The following is a 9,956-nucleotide window of genomic DNA, read 5'->3' as shown; positions in this document are numbered from 1 at the left end:
CAAACTCAAGTCCGCCGAAAATTGGTTTCTTTTCAAAAAAACTAGGCGTCTACAGCACCCGGTGTTCCCAGGCGGTCACCCATCCAAGTACTGACCGGGCCCGACGTTGCTTAACTTCAGTGATCGGACGAGAACTGGTGTTTTCAACGTGGTGTGGCCGTAGACGAGAGAAGGCGAATAAAACCCGTAGTTATGCTTAACTCAAGTCCGCCGAAAATTGGTTTCTTTTCAAAAAACTAGGCGTCTACAGCACCCGGTGTTCCCAGGCGGTCACCCATCCAAGTACTGACCGGGCCCGACGTTGCTTAACTTCAGTGATCGGACGAGAACTGGTGTTTTCAACGTGGTGTGGCCGTAGACGAGCGAAGGTGAATAAAACCCGTAGTTATTTTTACTCAAATTCTTTCTGTATCTTTTTTCCCCCGGGGCGGAGGGGGGGGGGGAGCTAATGTTATGCCAAAGAAGACGTACAATGGCCTGAAGTGCGGAAAATTGATTTTTAGTTGAAACAATCGGGAAAAAAGGCGTCTACAGCACCCGGTGTTCCCAGGCGGTCACCCATCCAAGTACTAACCGGGCCCGACGTTGCTTAACTTCAGTGATCGGACGAGAACTGGTGTTTTCAACGTGGTATGGCCGTAGACGAGAGAAGACGAATAAAACCCGTAGTTATTCCAAACTCAAGTCCGCCGAAAATTGGTTTCTTTTCAAAAAAACTAGGCGTCTACAGCACCCGGTGTTCCCAGGCGGTCACCCATCCAAGTACTGACCGGGCCCGACGTTGCTTAACTTCAGTGATCGGACGAGAACTGGTGTTTTCAACGTGGTGTGGCCGTAGACGAGAGAAGGCGAATAAAACCCGTAGTTATGCTTAACTCAAGTCCGCCGAAAATTGGTTTCTTTTCAAAAAACTAGGCGTCTACAGCACCCGGTGTTCCCAGGCGGTCACCCATCCAAGTACTGACCGGGCCCGACGTTGCTTAACTTCAGTGATCGGACGAGAACTGGTGTTTTCAACGTGGTGTGGCCGTAGACGAGCGAAGGTGAATAAAACCCGTAGTTATTTTTACTCAAATTCTTTCTGTATCTTTTTTCCCCCGGGGCGGAGGGGGGGGGGAGCTAATGTTATGCCAAAGAAGACGTACAATGGCCTGAAGTGCGGAAAATTGATTTTTAGTTGAAACAATCGGGAAAAAAGGCGTCTACAGCACCCGGTGTTCCCAGGCGGTCACCCATCCAAGTACTAACCGGGCCCGACGTTGCTTAACTTCAGTGATCGGACGAGAACTGGTGTTTTCAACGTGGTATGGCCGTAGACGAGAGAAGACGAATAAAACCCGTAGTTATTCCAAACTCAAGTCCGCCGAAAATTGGTTTCTTTTCAAAAAAACTAGGCGTCTACAGCACCCGGTGTTCCCAGGCGGTCACCCATCCAAGTACTGACCGGGCCCGACGTTGCTTAACTTCAGTGATCGGACGAGAACTGGTGTTTTCAACGTGGTGTGGCCGTAGACGAGAGAAGGCGAATAAAACCCGTAGTTATGCTTAACTCAAGTCCGCCGAAAATTGGTTTCTTTTCAAAAAACTAGGCGTCTACAGCACCCGGTGTTCCCAGGCGGTCACCCATCCAAGTACTGACCGGGCCCGACGTTGCTTAACTTCAGTGATCGGACGAGAACTGGTGTTTTCAACGTGGTGTGGCCGTAGACGAGCGAAGGTGAATAAAACCCGTAGTTATTTTTACTCAAATTCTTTCTGTATCTTTTTTCCCCCGGGGCGGAGGGGGGGGGAGCTAATGTTATGCCAAAGAAGACGTACAATGGCCTGAAGTGCGGAAAATTGATTTTTAGTTGAAACAATCGGGAAAAAAGGCGTCTACAGCACCCGGTGTTCCCAGGCGGTCACCCATCCAAGTACTAACCGGGCCCGACGTTGCTTAACTTCAGTGATCGGACGAGAACTGGTGTTTTCAACGTGGTATGGCCGTAGACGAGAGAAGACGAATAAAACCCGTAGTTATTCCAAACTCAAGTCCGCCGAAAATTGGTTTCTTTTCAAAAAAACTAGGCGTCTACAGCACCCGGTGTTCCCAGGCGGTCACCCATCCAAGTACTGACCGGGCCCGACGTTGCTTAACTTCAGTGATCGGACGAGAACTGGTGTTTTCAACGTGGTGTGGCCGTAGACGAGAGAAGGCGAATAAAACCCGTAGTTATGCTTAACTCAAGTCCGCCGAAAATTGGTTTCTTTTCAAAAAACTAGGCGTCTACAGCACCCGGTGTTCCCAGGCGGTCACCCATCCAAGTACTGACCGGGCCCGACGTTGCTTAACTTCAGTGATCGGACGAGAACTGGTGTTTTCAACGTGGTGTGGCCGTAGACGAGCGAAGGTGAATAAAACCCGTAGTTATTTTTACTCAAATTCTTTCTGTATCTTTTTCCCCCGGGGCGGAGGGGGGGGGGGAGCTAATGTTATGCCAAAGAAGACGTACAATGGCCTGAAGTGCGGAAAATTGATTTTTAGTTGAAACAATCGGGAAAAAAGGCGTCTACAGCACCCGGTGTTCCCAGGCGGTCACCCATCCAAGTACTAACCGGGCCCGACGTTGCTTAACTTCAGTGATCGGACGAGAACTGGTGTTTTCAACGTGGTATGGCCGTAGACGAGAGAAGACGAATAAAACCCGTAGTTATTCCAAACTCAAGTCCGCCGAAAATTGGTTTCTTTTCAAAAAAACTAGGCGTCTACAGCACCCGGTGTTCCCAGGCGGTCACCCATCCAAGTACTGACCGGGCCCGACGTTGCTTAACTTCAGTGATCGGACGAGAACTGGTGTTTTCAACGTGGTGTGGCCGTAGACGAGAGAAGGCGAATAAAACCCGTAGTTATGCTTAACTCAAGTCCGCCGAAAATTGGTTTCTTTTCAAAAAACTAGGCGTCTACAGCACCCGGTGTTCCCAGGCGGTCACCCATCCAAGTACTGACCGGGCCCGACGTTGCTTAACTTCAGTGATCGGACGAGAACTGGTGTTTTCAACGTGGTGTGGCCGTAGACGAGCGAAGGTGAATAAAACCCGTAGTTATTTTTACTCAAATTCTTTCTGTATCTTTTTTCCCCCGGGGCGGAGGGGGGGGGGAGCTAATGTTATGCCAAAGAAGACGTACAATGGCCTGAAGTGCGGAAAATTGATTTTTAGTTGAAACAATCGGGAAAAAAGGCGTCTACAGCACCCGGTGTTCCCAGGCGGTCACCCATCCAAGTACTAACCGGGCCCGACGTTGCTTAACTTCAGTGATCGGACGAGAACTGGTGTTTTCAACGTGGTATGGCCGTAGACGAGAGAAGACGAATAAAACCCGTAGTTATTCCAAACTCAAGTCCGCCGAAAATTGGTTTCTTTTCAAAAAAACTAGGCGTCTACAGCACCCGGTGTTCCCAGGCGGTCACCCATCCAAGTACTGACCGGGCCCGACGTTGCTTAACTTCAGTGATCGGACGAGAACTGGTGTTTTCAACGTGGTGTGGCCGTAGACGAGAGAAGGCGAATAAAACCCGTAGTTATGCTTAACTCAAGTCCGCCGAAAATTGGTTTCTTTTCAAAAAACTAGGCGTCTACAGCACCCGGTGTTCCCAGGCGGTCACCCATCCAAGTACTGACCGGGCCCGACGTTGCTTTACTTCAGTGATCGGACGAGAACTGGTGTTTTCAACGTGGTGTGGCCGTAGACGAGCGAAGGTGAATAAAACCCGTAGTTATTTTTACTCAAATTCTTTCTGTATCTTTTTTCCCCCGGGGCGGAGGGGGGGGGGAGCTAATGTTATGCCAAAGAAGACGTACAATGGCCTGAAGTGCGGAAAATTGATTTTTAGTTGAAACAATCGGGAAAAAAGGCGTCTACAGCACCCGGTGTTCCCAGGCGGTCACCCATCCAAGTACTAACCGGGCCCGACGTTGCTTAACTTCAGTGATCGGACGAGAACTGGTGTTTTCAACGTGGTATGGCCGTAGACGAGAGAAGACGAATAAAACCCGTAGTTATTCCAAACTCAAGTCCGCCGAAAATTGGTTTCTTTTCAAAAAAACTAGGCGTCTACAGCACCCGGTGTTCCCAGGCGGTCACCCATCCAAGTACTGACCGGGCCCGACGTTGCTTAACTTCAGTGATCGGACGAGAACTGGTGTTTTCAACGTGGTGTGGCCGTAGACGAGAGAAGGCGAATAAAACCCGTAGTTATGCTTAACTCAAGTCCGCCGAAAATTGGTTTCTTTTCAAAAAACTAGGCGTCTACAGCACCCGGTGTTCCCAGGCGGTCACCCATCCAAGTACTGACCGGGCCCGACGTTGCTTAACTTCAGTGATCGGACGAGAACTGGTGTTTTCAACGTGGTGTGGCCGTAGACGAGCGAAGGTGAATAAAACCCGTAGTTATTTTTACTCAAATTCTTTCTGTATCTTTTTTCCCCCGGGGCGGAGGGGGGGGGGGGAGCTAATGTTATGCCAAAGAAGACGTACAATGGCCTGAAGTGCGGAAAATTGATTTTTAGTTGAAACAATCGGGAAAAAAGGCGTCTACAGCACCCGGTGTTCCCAGGCGGTCACCCATCCAAGTACTAACCGGGCCCGACGTTGCTTAACTTCAGTGATCGGACGAGAACTGGTGTTTTCAACGTGGTATGGCCGTAGACGAGAGAAGACGAATAAAACCCGTAGTTATTCCAAACTCAAGTCCGCCGAAAATTGGTTTCTTTTCAAAAAAACTAGGCGTCTACAGCACCCGGTGTTCCCAGGCGGTCACCCATCCAAGTACTGACCGGGCCCGACGTTGCTTAACTTCAGTGATCGGACGAGAACTGGTGTTTTCAACGTGGTGTGGCCGTAGACGAGAGAAGGCGAATAAAACCCGTAGTTATGCTTAACTCAAGTCCGCCGAAAATTGGTTTCTTTTCAAAAAACTAGGCGTCTACAGCACCCGGTGTTCCCAGGCGGTCACCCATCCAAGTACTGACCGGGCCCGACGTTGCTTAACTTCAGTGATCGGACGAGAACTGGTGTTTTCAACGTGGTGTGGCCGTAGACGAGCGAAGGTGAATAAAACCCGTAGTTATTTTTACTCAAATTCTTTCTGTATCTTTTTTCCCCCGGGGCGGAGGGGGGGGGGAGCTAATGTTATGCCAAAGAAGACGTACAATGGCCTGAAGTGCGGAAAATTGATTTTTAGTTGAAACAATCGGGAAAAAAGGCGTCTACAGCACCCGGTGTTCCCAGGCGGTCACCCATCCAAGTACTAACCGGGCCCGACGTTGCTTAACTTCAGTGATCGGACGAGAACTGGTGTTTTCAACGTGGTATGGCCGTAGACGAGAGAAGACGAATAAAACCCGTAGTTATTCCAAACTCAAGTCCGCCGAAAATTGGTTTCTTTTCAAAAAAACTAGGCGTCTACAGCACCCGGTGTTCCCAGGCGGTCACCCATCCAAGTACTGACCGGGCCCGACGTTGCTTAACTTCAGTGATCGGACGAGAACTGGTGTTTTCAACGTGGTGTGGCCGTAGACGAGAGAAGGCGAATAAAACCCGTAGTTATGCTTAACTCAAGTCCGCCGAAAATTGGTTTCTTTTCAAAAAACTAGGCGTCTACAGCACCCGGTGTTCCCAGGCGGTCACCCATCCAAGTACTGACCGGGCCCGACGTTGCTTAACTTCAGTGATCGGACGAGAACTGGTGTTTTCAACGTGGTGTGGCCGTAGACGAGCGAAGGTGAATAAAACCCGTAGTTATTTTTACTCAAATTCTTTCTGTATCTTTTTTCCCCCGGGGCGGAGGGGGGGGGGAGCTAATGTTATGCCAAAGAAGACGTACAATGGCCTGAAGTGCGGAAAATTGATTTTTAGTTGAAACAATCGGGAAAAAAGGCGTCTACAGCACCCGGTGTTCCCAGGCGGTCACCCATCCAAGTACTAACCGGGCCCGACGTTGCTTAACTTCAGTGATCGGACGAGAACTGGTGTTTTCAACGTGGTATGGCCGTAGACGAGAGAAGACGAATAAAACCCGTAGTTATTCCAAACTCAAGTCCGCCGAAAATTGGTTTCTTTTCAAAAAAACTAGGCGTCTACAGCACCCGGTGTTCCCAGGCGGTCACCCATCCAAGTACTGACCGGGCCCGACGTTGCTTAACTTCAGTGATCGGACGAGAACTGGTGTTTTCAACGTGGTGTGGCCGTAGACGAGAGAAGGCGAATAAAACCCGTAGTTATGCTTAACTCAAGTCCGCCGAAAATTGGTTTCTTTTCAAAAAACTAGGCGTCTACAGCACCCGGTGTTCCCAGGCGGTCACCCATCCAAGTACTGACCGGGCCCGACGTTGCTTAACTTCAGTGATCGGACGAGAACTGGTGTTTTCAACGTGGTGTGGCCGTAGACGAGCGAAGGTGAATAAAACCCGTAGTTATTTTTACTCAAATTCTTTCTGTATCTTTTTTCCCCCGGGGCGGAGGGGGGGGGAGCTAATGTTATGCCAAAGAAGACGTACAATGGCCTGAAGTGCGGAAAATTGATTTTTAGTTGAAACAATCGGGAAAAAAGGCGTCTACAGCACCCGGTGTTCCCAGGCGGTCACCTATCCAAGTACTAACCGGGCCCGACGTTGCTTAACTTCAGTGATCGGACGAGAACTGGTGTTTTCAACGTGGTATGGCCGTAGACGAGAGAAGACGAATAAAACCCGTAGTTATTCCAAACTCAAGTCCGCCGAAAATTGGTTTCTTTTCAAAAAAACTAGGCGTCTACAGCACCCGGTGTTCCCAGGCGGTCACCCATCCAAGTACTGACCGGGCCCGACGTTGCTTAACTTCAGTGATCGGACGAGAACTGGTGTTTTCAACGTGGTGTGGCCGTAGACGAGAGAAGGCGAATAAAACCCGTAGTTATGCTTAACTCAAGTCCGCCGAAAATTGGTTTCTTTTCAAAAAACTAGGCGTCTACAGCACCCGGTGTTCCCAGGCGGTCACCCATCCAAGTACTGACCGGGCCCGACGTTGCTTAACTTCAGTGATCGGACGAGAACTGGTGTTTTCAACGTGGTGTGGCCGTAGACGAGCGAAGGTGAATAAAACCCGTAGTTATTTTTACTCAAATTCTTTCTGTATCTTTTTTCCCCCGGGGCGGAGGGGGGGGGGAGCTAATGTTATGCCAAAGAAGACGTACAATGGCCTGAAGTGCGGAAAATTGATTTTTAGTTGAAACAATCGGGAAAAAAGGCGTCTACAGCACCCGGTGTTCCCAGGCGGTCACCCATCCAAGTACTAACCGGGCCCGACGTTGCTTAACTTCAGTGATCGGACGAGAACTGGTGTTTTCAACGTGGTATGGCCGTAGACGAGAGAAGACGAATAAAACCCGTAGTTATTCCAAACTCAAGTCCGCCGAAAATTGGTTTCTTTTCAAAAAAACTAGGCGTCTACAGCACCCGGTGTTCCCAGGCGGTCACCCATCCAAGTACTGACCGGGCCCGACGTTGCTTAACTTCAGTGATCGGACGAGAACTGGTGTTTTCAACGTGGTGTGGCCGTAGACGAGAGAAGGCGAATAAAACCCGTAGTTATGCTTAACTCAAGTCCGCCGAAAATTGGTTTCTTTTCAAAAAACTAGGCGTCTACAGCACCCGGTGTTCCCAGGCGGTCACCCATCCAAGTACTGACCGGGCCCGACGTTGCTTAACTTCAGTGATCGGACGAGAACTGGTGTTTTCAACGTGGTGTGGCCGTAGACGAGCGAAGGTGAATAAAACCCGTAGTTATTTTTACTCAAATTCTTTCTGTATCTTTTTTCCCCCGGGGCGGAGGGGGGGGGGGAGCTAATGTTATGCCAAAGAAGACGTACAATGGCCTGAAGTGCGGAAAATTGATTTTTAGTTGAAACAATCGGGAAAAAAGGCGTCTACAGCACCCGGTGTTCCCAGGCGGTCACCCATCCAAGTACTAACCGGGCCCGACGTTGCTTAACTTCAGTGATCGGACGAGAACTGGTGTTTTCAACGTGGTATGGCCGTAGACGAGAGAAGACGAATAAAACCCGTAGTTATTCCAAACTCAAGTCCGCCGAAAATTGGTTTCTTTTCAAAAAAACTAGGCGTCTACAGCACCCGGTGTTCCCAGGCGGTCACCCATCCAAGTACTGACCGGGCCCGACGTTGCTTAACTTCAGTGATCGGACGAGAACTGGTGTTTTCAACGTGGTGTGGCCGTAGACGAGAGAAGGCGAATAAAACCCGTAGTTATGCTTAACTCAAGTCCGCCGAAAATTGGTTTCTTTTCAAAAAACTAGGCGTCTACAGCACCCGGTGTTCCCAGGCGGTCACCCATCCAAGTACTGACCGGGCCCGACGTTGCTTAACTTCAGTGATCGGACGAGAACTGGTGTTTTCAACGTGGTGTGGCCGTAGACGAGCGAAGGTGAATAAAACCCGTAGTTATTTTTACTCAAATTCTTTCTGTATCTTTTTTCCCCCGGGGCGGAGGGGGGGGGGAGCTAATGTTATGCCAAAGAAGACGTACAATGGCCTGAAGTGCGGAAAATTGATTTTTAGTTGAAACAATCGGGAAAAAAGGCGTCTACAGCACCCGGTGTTCCCAGGCGGTCACCCATCCAAGTACTAACCGGGCCCGACGTTGCTTAACTTCAGTGATCGGACGAGAACTGGTGTTTTCAACGTGGTATGGCCGTAGACGAGAGAAGACGAATAAAACCCGTAGTTATTCCAAACTCAAGTCCGCCGAAAATTGGTTTCTTTTCAAAAAAACTAGGCGTCTACAGCACCCGGTGTTCCCAGGCGGTCACCCATCCAAGTACTGACCGGGCCCGACGTTGCTTAACTTCAGTGATCGGACGAGAACTGGTGTTTTCAACGTGGTGTGGCCGTAGACGAGAGAAGGCGAATAAAACCCGTAGTTATGCTTAACTCAAGTCCGCCGAAAATTGGTTTCTTTTCAAAAAACTAGGCGTCTACAGCACCCGGTGTTCCCAGGCGGTCACCCATCCAAGTACTGACCGGGCCCGACGTTGCTTAACTTCAGTGATCGGACGAGAACTGGTGTTTTCAACGTGGTGTGGCCGTAGACGAGCGAAGGTGAATAAAACCCGTAGTTATTTTTACTCAAATTCTTTCTGTATCTTTTTCCCCCGGGGCGGAGGGGGGGGGGGGAGCTAATGTTATGCCAAAGAAGACGTACAATGGCCTGAAGTGCGGAAAATTGATTTTTAGTTGAAACAATCGGGAAAAAAGGCGTCTACAGCACCCGGTGTTCCCAGGCGGTCACCCATCCAAGTACTAACCGGGCCCGACGTTGCTTAACTTCAGTGATCGGACGAGAACTGGTGTTTTCAACGTGGTATGGCCGTAGACGAGAGAAGACGAATAAAACCCGTAGTTATTCCAAACTCAAGTCCGCCGAAAATTGGTTTCTTTTCAAAAAAACTAGGCGTCTACAGCACCCGGTGTTCCCAGGCGGTCACCCATCCAAGTACTGACCGGGCCCGACGTTGCTTAACTTCAGTGATCGGACGAGAACTGGTGTTTTCAACGTGGTGTGGCCGTAGACGAGAGAAGGCGAATAAAACCCGTAGTTATGCTTAACTCAAGTCCGCCGAAAATTGGTTTCTTTTCAAAAAACTAGGCGTCTACAGCACCCGGTGTTCCCAGGCGGTCACCCATCCAAGTACTGACCGGGCCCGACGTTGCTTAACTTCAGTGATCGGACGAGAACTGGTGTTTTCAACGTGGTGTGGCCGTAGACGAGCGAAGGTGAATAAAACCCGTAGTTATTTTTACTCAAATTCTTTCTGTATCTTTTTTCCCCCGGGGCGGAGGGGGGGGGGAGCTAATGTTATGCCAAAGAAGACGTACAATGGCCTGAAGTGCGGAAAATTGATTTTTAGTTGAAACAATCGGGA

General features: G+C 49.7%; 44 non-coding genes across 44 annotated transcripts; all 44 read right to left on the bottom strand.

Moving 5' to 3' along the window:
* Positions 1–46: 46 nt before the first annotated feature.
* On the bottom strand, positions 47–165 carry LOC130011247 (5S ribosomal RNA). Its single transcript, XR_008786552.1, has one exon. It is a non-coding gene; the product is annotated as a 5S ribosomal RNA (ribosomal RNA).
* A 76-nt stretch (positions 166–241) lies between these two features.
* LOC130011246 (5S ribosomal RNA) lies at positions 242–360 on the bottom strand. Its single transcript, XR_008786551.1, has one exon. It is a non-coding gene; the product is annotated as a 5S ribosomal RNA (ribosomal RNA).
* A 165-nt stretch (positions 361–525) lies between these two features.
* Positions 526–644, bottom strand: LOC130011739 (5S ribosomal RNA). The gene has a single exon (XR_008787048.1). It is a non-coding gene; the product is annotated as a 5S ribosomal RNA (ribosomal RNA).
* Positions 645–721: 77 nt separating this feature from the next.
* On the bottom strand, positions 722–840 carry LOC130011245 (5S ribosomal RNA). Its single transcript, XR_008786550.1, has one exon. It is a non-coding gene; the product is annotated as a 5S ribosomal RNA (ribosomal RNA).
* A 76-nt stretch (positions 841–916) lies between these two features.
* On the bottom strand, positions 917–1,035 carry LOC130011244 (5S ribosomal RNA). The gene has a single exon (XR_008786549.1). It is a non-coding gene; the product is annotated as a 5S ribosomal RNA (ribosomal RNA).
* Positions 1,036–1,199: 164 nt separating this feature from the next.
* Positions 1,200–1,318, bottom strand: LOC130011738 (5S ribosomal RNA). Its single transcript, XR_008787047.1, has one exon. It is a non-coding gene; the product is annotated as a 5S ribosomal RNA (ribosomal RNA).
* Positions 1,319–1,395: 77 nt separating this feature from the next.
* Positions 1,396–1,514, bottom strand: LOC130011243 (5S ribosomal RNA). Its single transcript, XR_008786548.1, has one exon. It is a non-coding gene; the product is annotated as a 5S ribosomal RNA (ribosomal RNA).
* Positions 1,515–1,590: 76 nt separating this feature from the next.
* Positions 1,591–1,709, bottom strand: LOC130011242 (5S ribosomal RNA). Its single transcript, XR_008786547.1, has one exon. It is a non-coding gene; the product is annotated as a 5S ribosomal RNA (ribosomal RNA).
* A 163-nt stretch (positions 1,710–1,872) lies between these two features.
* LOC130011737 (5S ribosomal RNA) lies at positions 1,873–1,991 on the bottom strand. The gene has a single exon (XR_008787046.1). It is a non-coding gene; the product is annotated as a 5S ribosomal RNA (ribosomal RNA).
* Positions 1,992–2,068: 77 nt separating this feature from the next.
* Positions 2,069–2,187, bottom strand: LOC130011240 (5S ribosomal RNA). Its single transcript, XR_008786545.1, has one exon. It is a non-coding gene; the product is annotated as a 5S ribosomal RNA (ribosomal RNA).
* A 76-nt stretch (positions 2,188–2,263) lies between these two features.
* Positions 2,264–2,382, bottom strand: LOC130011239 (5S ribosomal RNA). Its single transcript, XR_008786544.1, has one exon. It is a non-coding gene; the product is annotated as a 5S ribosomal RNA (ribosomal RNA).
* A 164-nt stretch (positions 2,383–2,546) lies between these two features.
* Positions 2,547–2,665, bottom strand: LOC130011736 (5S ribosomal RNA). Its single transcript, XR_008787045.1, has one exon. It is a non-coding gene; the product is annotated as a 5S ribosomal RNA (ribosomal RNA).
* A 77-nt stretch (positions 2,666–2,742) lies between these two features.
* On the bottom strand, positions 2,743–2,861 carry LOC130011238 (5S ribosomal RNA). Its single transcript, XR_008786543.1, has one exon. It is a non-coding gene; the product is annotated as a 5S ribosomal RNA (ribosomal RNA).
* Positions 2,862–2,937: 76 nt separating this feature from the next.
* On the bottom strand, positions 2,938–3,056 carry LOC130011237 (5S ribosomal RNA). The gene has a single exon (XR_008786542.1). It is a non-coding gene; the product is annotated as a 5S ribosomal RNA (ribosomal RNA).
* Positions 3,057–3,220: 164 nt separating this feature from the next.
* On the bottom strand, positions 3,221–3,339 carry LOC130011735 (5S ribosomal RNA). Its single transcript, XR_008787044.1, has one exon. It is a non-coding gene; the product is annotated as a 5S ribosomal RNA (ribosomal RNA).
* Positions 3,340–3,416: 77 nt separating this feature from the next.
* Positions 3,417–3,535, bottom strand: LOC130011236 (5S ribosomal RNA). The gene has a single exon (XR_008786541.1). It is a non-coding gene; the product is annotated as a 5S ribosomal RNA (ribosomal RNA).
* Positions 3,536–3,611: 76 nt separating this feature from the next.
* Positions 3,612–3,730, bottom strand: LOC130011598 (5S ribosomal RNA). Its single transcript, XR_008786905.1, has one exon. It is a non-coding gene; the product is annotated as a 5S ribosomal RNA (ribosomal RNA).
* Positions 3,731–3,894: 164 nt separating this feature from the next.
* Positions 3,895–4,013, bottom strand: LOC130011734 (5S ribosomal RNA). Its single transcript, XR_008787043.1, has one exon. It is a non-coding gene; the product is annotated as a 5S ribosomal RNA (ribosomal RNA).
* Positions 4,014–4,090: 77 nt separating this feature from the next.
* Positions 4,091–4,209, bottom strand: LOC130011234 (5S ribosomal RNA). The gene has a single exon (XR_008786539.1). It is a non-coding gene; the product is annotated as a 5S ribosomal RNA (ribosomal RNA).
* A 76-nt stretch (positions 4,210–4,285) lies between these two features.
* On the bottom strand, positions 4,286–4,404 carry LOC130011233 (5S ribosomal RNA). Its single transcript, XR_008786538.1, has one exon. It is a non-coding gene; the product is annotated as a 5S ribosomal RNA (ribosomal RNA).
* Positions 4,405–4,570: 166 nt separating this feature from the next.
* Positions 4,571–4,689, bottom strand: LOC130011733 (5S ribosomal RNA). The gene has a single exon (XR_008787042.1). It is a non-coding gene; the product is annotated as a 5S ribosomal RNA (ribosomal RNA).
* Positions 4,690–4,766: 77 nt separating this feature from the next.
* Positions 4,767–4,885, bottom strand: LOC130011232 (5S ribosomal RNA). Its single transcript, XR_008786537.1, has one exon. It is a non-coding gene; the product is annotated as a 5S ribosomal RNA (ribosomal RNA).
* A 76-nt stretch (positions 4,886–4,961) lies between these two features.
* LOC130011231 (5S ribosomal RNA) lies at positions 4,962–5,080 on the bottom strand. Its single transcript, XR_008786536.1, has one exon. It is a non-coding gene; the product is annotated as a 5S ribosomal RNA (ribosomal RNA).
* Positions 5,081–5,244: 164 nt separating this feature from the next.
* Positions 5,245–5,363, bottom strand: LOC130011732 (5S ribosomal RNA). Its single transcript, XR_008787041.1, has one exon. It is a non-coding gene; the product is annotated as a 5S ribosomal RNA (ribosomal RNA).
* Positions 5,364–5,440: 77 nt separating this feature from the next.
* LOC130011230 (5S ribosomal RNA) lies at positions 5,441–5,559 on the bottom strand. Its single transcript, XR_008786535.1, has one exon. It is a non-coding gene; the product is annotated as a 5S ribosomal RNA (ribosomal RNA).
* Positions 5,560–5,635: 76 nt separating this feature from the next.
* Positions 5,636–5,754, bottom strand: LOC130011228 (5S ribosomal RNA). The gene has a single exon (XR_008786533.1). It is a non-coding gene; the product is annotated as a 5S ribosomal RNA (ribosomal RNA).
* A 164-nt stretch (positions 5,755–5,918) lies between these two features.
* On the bottom strand, positions 5,919–6,037 carry LOC130011731 (5S ribosomal RNA). The gene has a single exon (XR_008787040.1). It is a non-coding gene; the product is annotated as a 5S ribosomal RNA (ribosomal RNA).
* A 77-nt stretch (positions 6,038–6,114) lies between these two features.
* Positions 6,115–6,233, bottom strand: LOC130011227 (5S ribosomal RNA). Its single transcript, XR_008786532.1, has one exon. It is a non-coding gene; the product is annotated as a 5S ribosomal RNA (ribosomal RNA).
* A 76-nt stretch (positions 6,234–6,309) lies between these two features.
* On the bottom strand, positions 6,310–6,428 carry LOC130011226 (5S ribosomal RNA). Its single transcript, XR_008786531.1, has one exon. It is a non-coding gene; the product is annotated as a 5S ribosomal RNA (ribosomal RNA).
* Positions 6,429–6,591: 163 nt separating this feature from the next.
* On the bottom strand, positions 6,592–6,710 carry LOC130011916 (5S ribosomal RNA). Its single transcript, XR_008787230.1, has one exon. It is a non-coding gene; the product is annotated as a 5S ribosomal RNA (ribosomal RNA).
* Positions 6,711–6,787: 77 nt separating this feature from the next.
* Positions 6,788–6,906, bottom strand: LOC130011225 (5S ribosomal RNA). The gene has a single exon (XR_008786530.1). It is a non-coding gene; the product is annotated as a 5S ribosomal RNA (ribosomal RNA).
* Positions 6,907–6,982: 76 nt separating this feature from the next.
* Positions 6,983–7,101, bottom strand: LOC130011224 (5S ribosomal RNA). Its single transcript, XR_008786529.1, has one exon. It is a non-coding gene; the product is annotated as a 5S ribosomal RNA (ribosomal RNA).
* Positions 7,102–7,265: 164 nt separating this feature from the next.
* LOC130011728 (5S ribosomal RNA) lies at positions 7,266–7,384 on the bottom strand. The gene has a single exon (XR_008787038.1). It is a non-coding gene; the product is annotated as a 5S ribosomal RNA (ribosomal RNA).
* Positions 7,385–7,461: 77 nt separating this feature from the next.
* On the bottom strand, positions 7,462–7,580 carry LOC130011223 (5S ribosomal RNA). Its single transcript, XR_008786528.1, has one exon. It is a non-coding gene; the product is annotated as a 5S ribosomal RNA (ribosomal RNA).
* A 76-nt stretch (positions 7,581–7,656) lies between these two features.
* On the bottom strand, positions 7,657–7,775 carry LOC130011222 (5S ribosomal RNA). Its single transcript, XR_008786527.1, has one exon. It is a non-coding gene; the product is annotated as a 5S ribosomal RNA (ribosomal RNA).
* Positions 7,776–7,940: 165 nt separating this feature from the next.
* Positions 7,941–8,059, bottom strand: LOC130011727 (5S ribosomal RNA). The gene has a single exon (XR_008787037.1). It is a non-coding gene; the product is annotated as a 5S ribosomal RNA (ribosomal RNA).
* Positions 8,060–8,136: 77 nt separating this feature from the next.
* LOC130011221 (5S ribosomal RNA) lies at positions 8,137–8,255 on the bottom strand. Its single transcript, XR_008786526.1, has one exon. It is a non-coding gene; the product is annotated as a 5S ribosomal RNA (ribosomal RNA).
* A 76-nt stretch (positions 8,256–8,331) lies between these two features.
* LOC130011220 (5S ribosomal RNA) lies at positions 8,332–8,450 on the bottom strand. The gene has a single exon (XR_008786525.1). It is a non-coding gene; the product is annotated as a 5S ribosomal RNA (ribosomal RNA).
* Positions 8,451–8,614: 164 nt separating this feature from the next.
* LOC130011726 (5S ribosomal RNA) lies at positions 8,615–8,733 on the bottom strand. The gene has a single exon (XR_008787036.1). It is a non-coding gene; the product is annotated as a 5S ribosomal RNA (ribosomal RNA).
* A 77-nt stretch (positions 8,734–8,810) lies between these two features.
* LOC130011219 (5S ribosomal RNA) lies at positions 8,811–8,929 on the bottom strand. Its single transcript, XR_008786524.1, has one exon. It is a non-coding gene; the product is annotated as a 5S ribosomal RNA (ribosomal RNA).
* A 76-nt stretch (positions 8,930–9,005) lies between these two features.
* LOC130011217 (5S ribosomal RNA) lies at positions 9,006–9,124 on the bottom strand. The gene has a single exon (XR_008786522.1). It is a non-coding gene; the product is annotated as a 5S ribosomal RNA (ribosomal RNA).
* Positions 9,125–9,289: 165 nt separating this feature from the next.
* On the bottom strand, positions 9,290–9,408 carry LOC130011725 (5S ribosomal RNA). Its single transcript, XR_008787035.1, has one exon. It is a non-coding gene; the product is annotated as a 5S ribosomal RNA (ribosomal RNA).
* A 77-nt stretch (positions 9,409–9,485) lies between these two features.
* Positions 9,486–9,604, bottom strand: LOC130011216 (5S ribosomal RNA). Its single transcript, XR_008786521.1, has one exon. It is a non-coding gene; the product is annotated as a 5S ribosomal RNA (ribosomal RNA).
* Positions 9,605–9,680: 76 nt separating this feature from the next.
* On the bottom strand, positions 9,681–9,799 carry LOC130011215 (5S ribosomal RNA). The gene has a single exon (XR_008786520.1). It is a non-coding gene; the product is annotated as a 5S ribosomal RNA (ribosomal RNA).
* Between the last annotated feature and the right edge of the window lie 157 nt (positions 9,800–9,956).

Source organism: Patella vulgata, chromosome 2 (assembly GCF_932274485.2).
Source record: "Patella vulgata chromosome 2, xgPatVulg1.2, whole genome shotgun sequence".
In the NCBI taxonomy this organism is placed as follows: Eukaryota; Metazoa; Mollusca; class Gastropoda; family Patellidae; genus Patella; species Patella vulgata.
This window is presented reverse-complemented; position numbering and strand designations above follow the sequence as displayed.